The sequence below is a fragment of the Lagopus muta genome, chromosome 9 (genome assembly GCF_023343835.1).
Source record: "Lagopus muta isolate bLagMut1 chromosome 9, bLagMut1 primary, whole genome shotgun sequence".
Classification (NCBI taxonomy): domain Eukaryota; kingdom Metazoa; phylum Chordata; class Aves; order Galliformes; family Phasianidae; genus Lagopus; species Lagopus muta.
This window is the reverse complement of record NC_064441.1, coordinates 21,041,429-21,048,406: the sequence shown is the minus strand read 5'-3', so window position 1 is coordinate 21,048,406 and position 6,978 is coordinate 21,041,429.

Genomic DNA, 6,978 nt, shown 5'->3' with positions numbered 1-6,978 from the left:
CTGACAGGCGGTGCTGAGAAGTTCATCCATTCCCATCTTCCATCCATTTTAATCCTCTGCAGAGAAAGAGGAAACCAAGCATGAAAAGTTGAGAAGAGAGAAGACAAAAATACAGAACAGGGATCAGACTCAGTTACTCCCTTCTCAAGGCTTTTACTTTGGCCTTAATATACAATCAGCCCCGAAGTCTTTTCACATTACCTTTGAATTACCAGCCACCTGCTTTCATTCAGCCTCCCCAGCAAAAGTCCTTCAGCTCATCTCTGAGAGTTGTCTCTTCTCACTGAAACTGTGAGAGGAAGTAATTGCCCACTATTTCTTTCAGCAACGCACAATAGGGAAAAGAATTGGTGTGAGCAGAAATGGCATCCAAAAATGAAAAGCCCTCAAGCATTACATAAGTTATTGGAAACACTGTATAGGCGTCAAGTAGTGGCGAGACTGCTGTAAGGGAAGGATTTAAATGGGCATCTGCCTCTGTCTGAATCTTGGAAAAATCACAACATGCAATCTGTAATCTATGATTACAGAATCACTGTGGGCAAGACATCCTGATTTTTACAATACCTGCTAGCACCACTTTTCCCACTTCAATACAAAGTTCCTTTCTTCTTAAATCCAGCCTAGGCCTCTGGAAAATCTTTCCAGTAACAACACATCTCTGCTCCTTGTCATCCTAATATTGCTGCCCTTCTCTGTCAGCAAGGGTTGCAGGAACGCACAGGATAAAACAGCTGCTTCAGGCTGGAAGTGACTCCAGCACAGCCAATTTGTTCTAACATCTAATTCACATATAAAAATTTAAGAAAATTAACAAATCTCATGTTTTCAAAAAACTCATTCTGTGTTCAAAAGTAAAAATAATACCTGCAAGGACGTTTGTTGTATCCTGTACTCATATGGGCTGAAACTTTGTGTGCCATGCAAAGCATGCTGTGGGATCATAGAATCATAGAATCCTTAGAGTTGGAAGGGACCTTTAGAGACCATCTAGTCCAACTCCCCTGCAATGCCCAGGGACATGCACAACCCCATCAGGTTGCCCAGGGCCTGATCCAGTTGCCTGATCCAGCCTTGCCTTGAAAGTCTCCACGAATGGGGCATCCACCACATTGTAAGAAAATCTGAAGGAAACACTTTGGAAATTAAACTGGAATGGGAATGTACTACACATCTAAGCTCTTAGGATTGTACTTTCCACAAAGCAGCTCACCTCCAGACAGGCATTTCTTTCTTTCTGAATCCAGAAGAACAGTCTTTAACATGCAGCAGTGACAAGCTATACCAATGGACATGCTCAGCCACACGGGTATGAGCCACAGATGCATTTCTAGATGTGTCCAAAGAGTTTGCCTCCACTTTAGTGGCAGTGGAACAAGGTCTTGTGTGAGCTAAGAGCAATCCTCAGTGCACCACTGCTACTGCAGACAGAAGGGGTGCTGAGGGCTGCAGGGAGCACCGCTTTACCTGTGTGCACTGCCTCTGCGTTCACTGAATCCTAAAAAAAAAAAAGAGAAGTAAAGCACATGTAGGTTTGCATATGGATAATTCAGTAGAATCCATAGCAGCAGTGGAACAGGTGGTGAAGTACGCCTTCACCAGAAGGGAGCTTACAAGCAGCAGGGGATTGACTTACTACATGGTGTTACAGTGACAGGACAAAGAGGAATGGCTTTAAACTAAAAGAGAGGAGATGTGGGTGAGCTGTGAGGAATCAATCCTTTGGTCAGGGCGGTGAGGCGCTGGCACTGCTGCCCAGAGAGCTGTGGGTGCCCCATCCCTGCAGGCACTCCAGGCCAGGTGGGATGGGGCCCTGGGCAGCCTGAGCTGGCAAAGGAGAAAAAATCCTCTTCAACAGACACAAAATAGATGGATGGAGAGACAGGGAGGGCATTTCAGATGTTAAAGGCTGCAAAGGAGGAGATGCTTGCATGGGACACACGTGCCTAAATGTAGCCTAATGCTGCGTTGTATCATCCAGAAAGTGGCACTACAAATGAAAGCGTTACGCTGCGCTCTGTGTGTAAGAAGAATTTCACTTGCAGTCTTTGCGCTTGGCCCTTTGTGTAAGTGCAGCACCCCTGGAGGATACTGTCTATTTTGGGAGAGTATCTGAACCCATTTCTGTTTCTGATGGCAATCTGCTGACATGCACACAGGAGTTTTGCATGGAGGTATTGCAGACTGAGGACTGCAAGGATGAGAGCAGCTTTCTAGTCCAAAACTCTCTTGGCAACCAGGGTGCTGTTCAAAAGCAATAAATGCAAAGTACTGCACCTCAGGCAGAAGGAATTCAGCAGACAGAGGCAGAGAGATCTGTAGGAAAATATTTGAGGTTTGTATTGGTTTACCAGCCCAACAAAAGTCAGACGAGGCACGCTATCATGAAAAAGACAAACCTTGTGACAAAGAGATAAGCAGGACCATCATCAGCACGAGACATGAAATGATCCCTCCACTTTGATCAGCAAAAGCAAGGTTTCTGGTGATTTGTCCAGCTTGAGCCATCACATTTCAGGAATGATGTGAAAAATCTAGGGTGACCAAAATACGACCCAGAGGAAAGATGTGAACAGTTGGGATCACTTACTCTGAAGAGAAGGCTGATGGGAAACACGAGAATAGAGTGCAAATATGAGGTGTCAGAAAATGAAGACAAGTGATCTGCTTGTTCAGGGGAGTCAGGGCTAGACTGAAAGGTCTTAAAATCCACCACAAATGCACATCAGAGATTGGGAAAGACTAGAGAAGCTCAGGAAACAGACTGCCTGAGGAACATGGGAAGCTCTCATGCTGGAGCTATGTCAGGCCAGTTAAACATTCCTCTATGAGAATTTTGTAGGCTACTCTTTGCTGGTATGGTGAACAGCTGTCGTGACCTCCCAGTGCCCTTTGCAGCCTAAATTGTCAGGGGTTCTGTGCTGAGATGTCGTGTTGTGATTTCTGACACTCAGAGACCGAAACAGATCTTTGTACAGTGGTGAGTTAAATTGCTTTTGACCGAAGGCTTTCGACTAGCTGTGAGGTCAGACTGAAGCTTGCTGCTCTGATTCTGCTGCTTCCTTTACCACTTTGTGGCTTAAAATTTAAAACTTCTGGGGGAAGATGCTGATCACCAGTGCCCTTACCACGCACTAAGTTAGGTTGGGAGATTTTAAATTAGGTTGTTCTGCATCTTCAAGTTGCCGTTTGTAAAGAGGGAATATATCCCACACTTGGTTGCTTTATTTATGCTTACAAGCTATGATGGTGAAGATGCAAATGGCTGCAGAGCACAGAGCAGGCGTAATTTCTGTGCTGATGCTTCATCCTTCCTGTTGCAAAGGTCTACTGTTTCTTTTCCGTTTTCTTTGCTGTGTCTTTTCTTCTTCCCTCCTCTGGGCCAAACCGTTTCTGTTGGATACTGCTCTCAGCCACCCCCTTCTCCTGAGTTCTCTCTCATTCCACAGATTCCCTCCTTGCCTTCCTGCAAACCTTGCTGCTGCAGCCTGTCTCTTTCTTCTGCTTCCATTCATTCATTTCTTCCAGAGACCAACATTTATTGCCGTGTTGCCATCTCTATCTCACTTAGTTATTATATAATATGATGTTTTATGATGTGCAAGATTAATTTAGTCTGCACGTAATGCAGTCCAGACCTTGACAAACAATGCATTAAAGTGTTAATCATATTGTGTAGCAGATCACCGTCAGCAGTATCATTTAAATACAATCACAGAAGCACAGAATAGCTGAGGCTATTCTCCCAGCAGGTCTGCATGGCATCTCCTGCAGTACAGGAGATCTGAGAGTACAGGTTTGATTGTAGTTCTCTGAATGCTGCTGCAGAGTGTCAGTTAGTTTTCATTTAAAAGGATACGTCGAAGCCCTTCCGCACGTTTGCAGTGACCAAATCTCTTTGGGCAAAGCTTTATTTTATTCATCGTTAGAGGCCAAAATCAAATAAAGCAGAATTGGGACAAAAATAAACCCCGGCTTCACACACATGACACTGTAAACCAGCGGACGGTTCTGCAGAGCTGAATTAAGCCCCGCATGTCTAATGCACCCTTTGTTTAGTTGCCTTGGGAGCTAATACAGAGATGATCTGTAAATAATATTAATAAAGCAGGATCGTGGTAATGAACTGAGAACAGAGGCTCAGAGAAATTCGGGGATGCATAATGAGATCAAACGCTCCTCTGGTAACATTTTATCTCATTACACATCACAAAAAGTGAAGCAAATTGCAGTGGGTAAAAAGAAATGTCTCATCCATCAACCTGGAATCTGGCCGTGAAAGAATTTGTGAAAGACTTCAGAAGTCTTGATCCAAATGCAATCCTAAAATACTTCTTGCCAAGAGCCGCGTTTGAAACCACAGCATGCGCACTGCGGAGCTAGGAAGATCTTTTTCATATTCATGCGAATAATAATCTGAGGTTTGCTTATATATATAGAAAGAACATCGCGTACCTCCACAGCTAACACCTCTTCTACAGTGGGGAAACGCGGCGTGTTGGAAGGACTGTTGGCATCCTGTTGCTGTTGCATAATGATCCCCTCAAGGAGCGCTCGCAGGAGCGCGCTGGTGACAGCAGGACCCGGAGTGGCAGATGTGAGCAGCTGGGTGAGATGCAGCTCCAGCTGAACTTGCCTCTTGCTTCAGCTACGTGCAGGAATTAGAGAAAGCCATTAAGTCCTTCATTACACATTTTGTCCTCCACAAAATGAGCGTCGTGCAGATGCAGCTGGTGCGTATCGTGGCACCAAACTGCTGATGCTTACCGCAGCTCAGCAGGAGCTCTCACTGTCACCTCAGCTTTCTGAATTCACAGTCCACCTGCTGCATCTCTAATTTGTGGTATAGCCAGGGGGGACAACAGCTGAGGGAGGGGTGGAGTCCCTTCCTGTGTCCTGAAGTGGGAAGTTGATTTCACTCAGGCAGAGATGAGGGAAATAGCAAAGAAGTGTTTGGATATTGTGCAGTTCCATCTGTTGCCATTGGTTAAGAGATCTCTGGGAATTGCAGTGGATCACCTTGGCCAGGAAACCATTCCTGGCACCTACTGGTTCATCACACACAAATAGCTCAGCCTTTAGAATGTCATATTATTATGGGGCTGTATGTGGGAGAAGTCAGTTCATCCTGGAGAATACCTCCTTCGATTGCGATACAGACTAATGTAAAAACTGCCAAAAACCAGCAGAAACATGGCAATAACTTTAGTAAAAGTTTCCTTTGGCCCCAGCAGACTGGAGGCCTAAGCATCATCATTTCTAACTATGTCAAAATTACCCCCTTGATATTTTGGGCAAATAACTCACGTTTATTTCTTTCTTCCTTCCTCTATTCTCATCCCTCCACAGGCCATTTTCTGTCAGACCCTACACCTTCACCAGGATGGAAATAAATTGCCATTACAGCATTTTAGAAGAAGCCTTCGCATCGCCCTGTGATGATTTCACAGCTAAGAGGACAAGCAAACCTGTGTCAGATTATCAGGTGCAGGCAGGAAACCTGGTGCTAAAAAGTCACCATGTTCTATAACACTACATGCTGTAGCCAGGCAATTAAAACAATTCTGACATCTGGGTCTCCATGGAAATAAGCACACCAAGACAGCAGCTATTCTAAGAACTTAAAATAAAGGATGCAGGAAGGTTACAGATAGGTACTGTGCCTGGGGGACAATTCATACCCTTCCCTTCTTGTCTCCTACCTGTACCTCCTGTACAAAGACAGTAGATTACAACAGAGTGCAGAAAAATGTGCCTGCTTTGTCCAAAGGGAGTCCTGGAATCAGGGACGTATGGGCAGAAAGCAGCTTGTGTTCAGACCCAGCCAGTTTCATTTGGTTCAAGAGATGGGCACGGAGACTGGGAAAGACAATAAAAACCAACCAACCAAACCATAAGCATGAGAACTGTGGCTCAGGCTTTCTGTGGAGCTACAAGTGATAACTCTCAACTTCTGCACAGTAACACATGCTTTCTTCTGACAGCTTTGCAGAGAGCTTCTCTTCTTGCCTGGCCATATGGACAAGCCAAATGAAGAGCCTGGGTTTTATATTATGCCTTGGTAATACAACTGTGTTCTCAAACTGCTTATCTGCAAACCTGGGCCAAGTTTCAATAGCATTTCCAATTAGGAGAATAATTTTGTAAGAAATTATCCTTGCTTTATGGCAAGCAGTTATTTTACAAATGCTGAGGAACATACTTTCTTTTTTACAGCTTAGGAAGTCATTGGAAAAACACCTCAATCACAAGCTGAGTCGGTCTCATGATTGAGAATCTAAAAGCTTCTCATAGAAAATCGGTCACGTTTCTATCTCCAAACATACATGAGCATCCCACAGCATCAGTAGGACCTGATCTAATGTTTCACATTGGATAGAAAGCTCAGCGGCCCCAGGAAGGTTTACTCAGTGGCTGGATGAGTTCTTCTGGTACTTGGAATAGAAAAGGGAAACCCCCCCTCCTCAGGGCCAGGGAAATGCCACAGGTGTTGAACTGTGGGAACTGCACAGGAAAGATTCTGTTGAACAAAGCAAGAGGAATGTAAGCTCATGGACTGTCTAACCTACAGTGCAGTGAGGCAGCCAGACATCTCACTAACGATGCCCTGAAAGCCCAACCCGCATGGGGGAAAATCCCTTTGCACAAGCTTTGTACCTACACAGTGTCCTCTCCACCCATTCTCCCAATTTCCAACCGATTCCCTCCTATCCCAGTACAATTTCTGTGCTCAGTATAAAAGCAAAGCTTTCTACATCATACGATTAGGAACTGTACCTGCTAACAGGTGCCACAATAAGCCAGCAATACCCACAGAGGCTCAGGGCACACAGATGAATGCATCCCAGTGGCACTTCTGGGACAGCACTACTGCAGCCTCCCAACACACCTCAGTGCAGTCAGTGTTCCTTTGGGGCATGGCTACTGATAGCACCAAAGTGAAGCTGGCAGGCAGCTCTGAATTCGCAGCAAAGAACG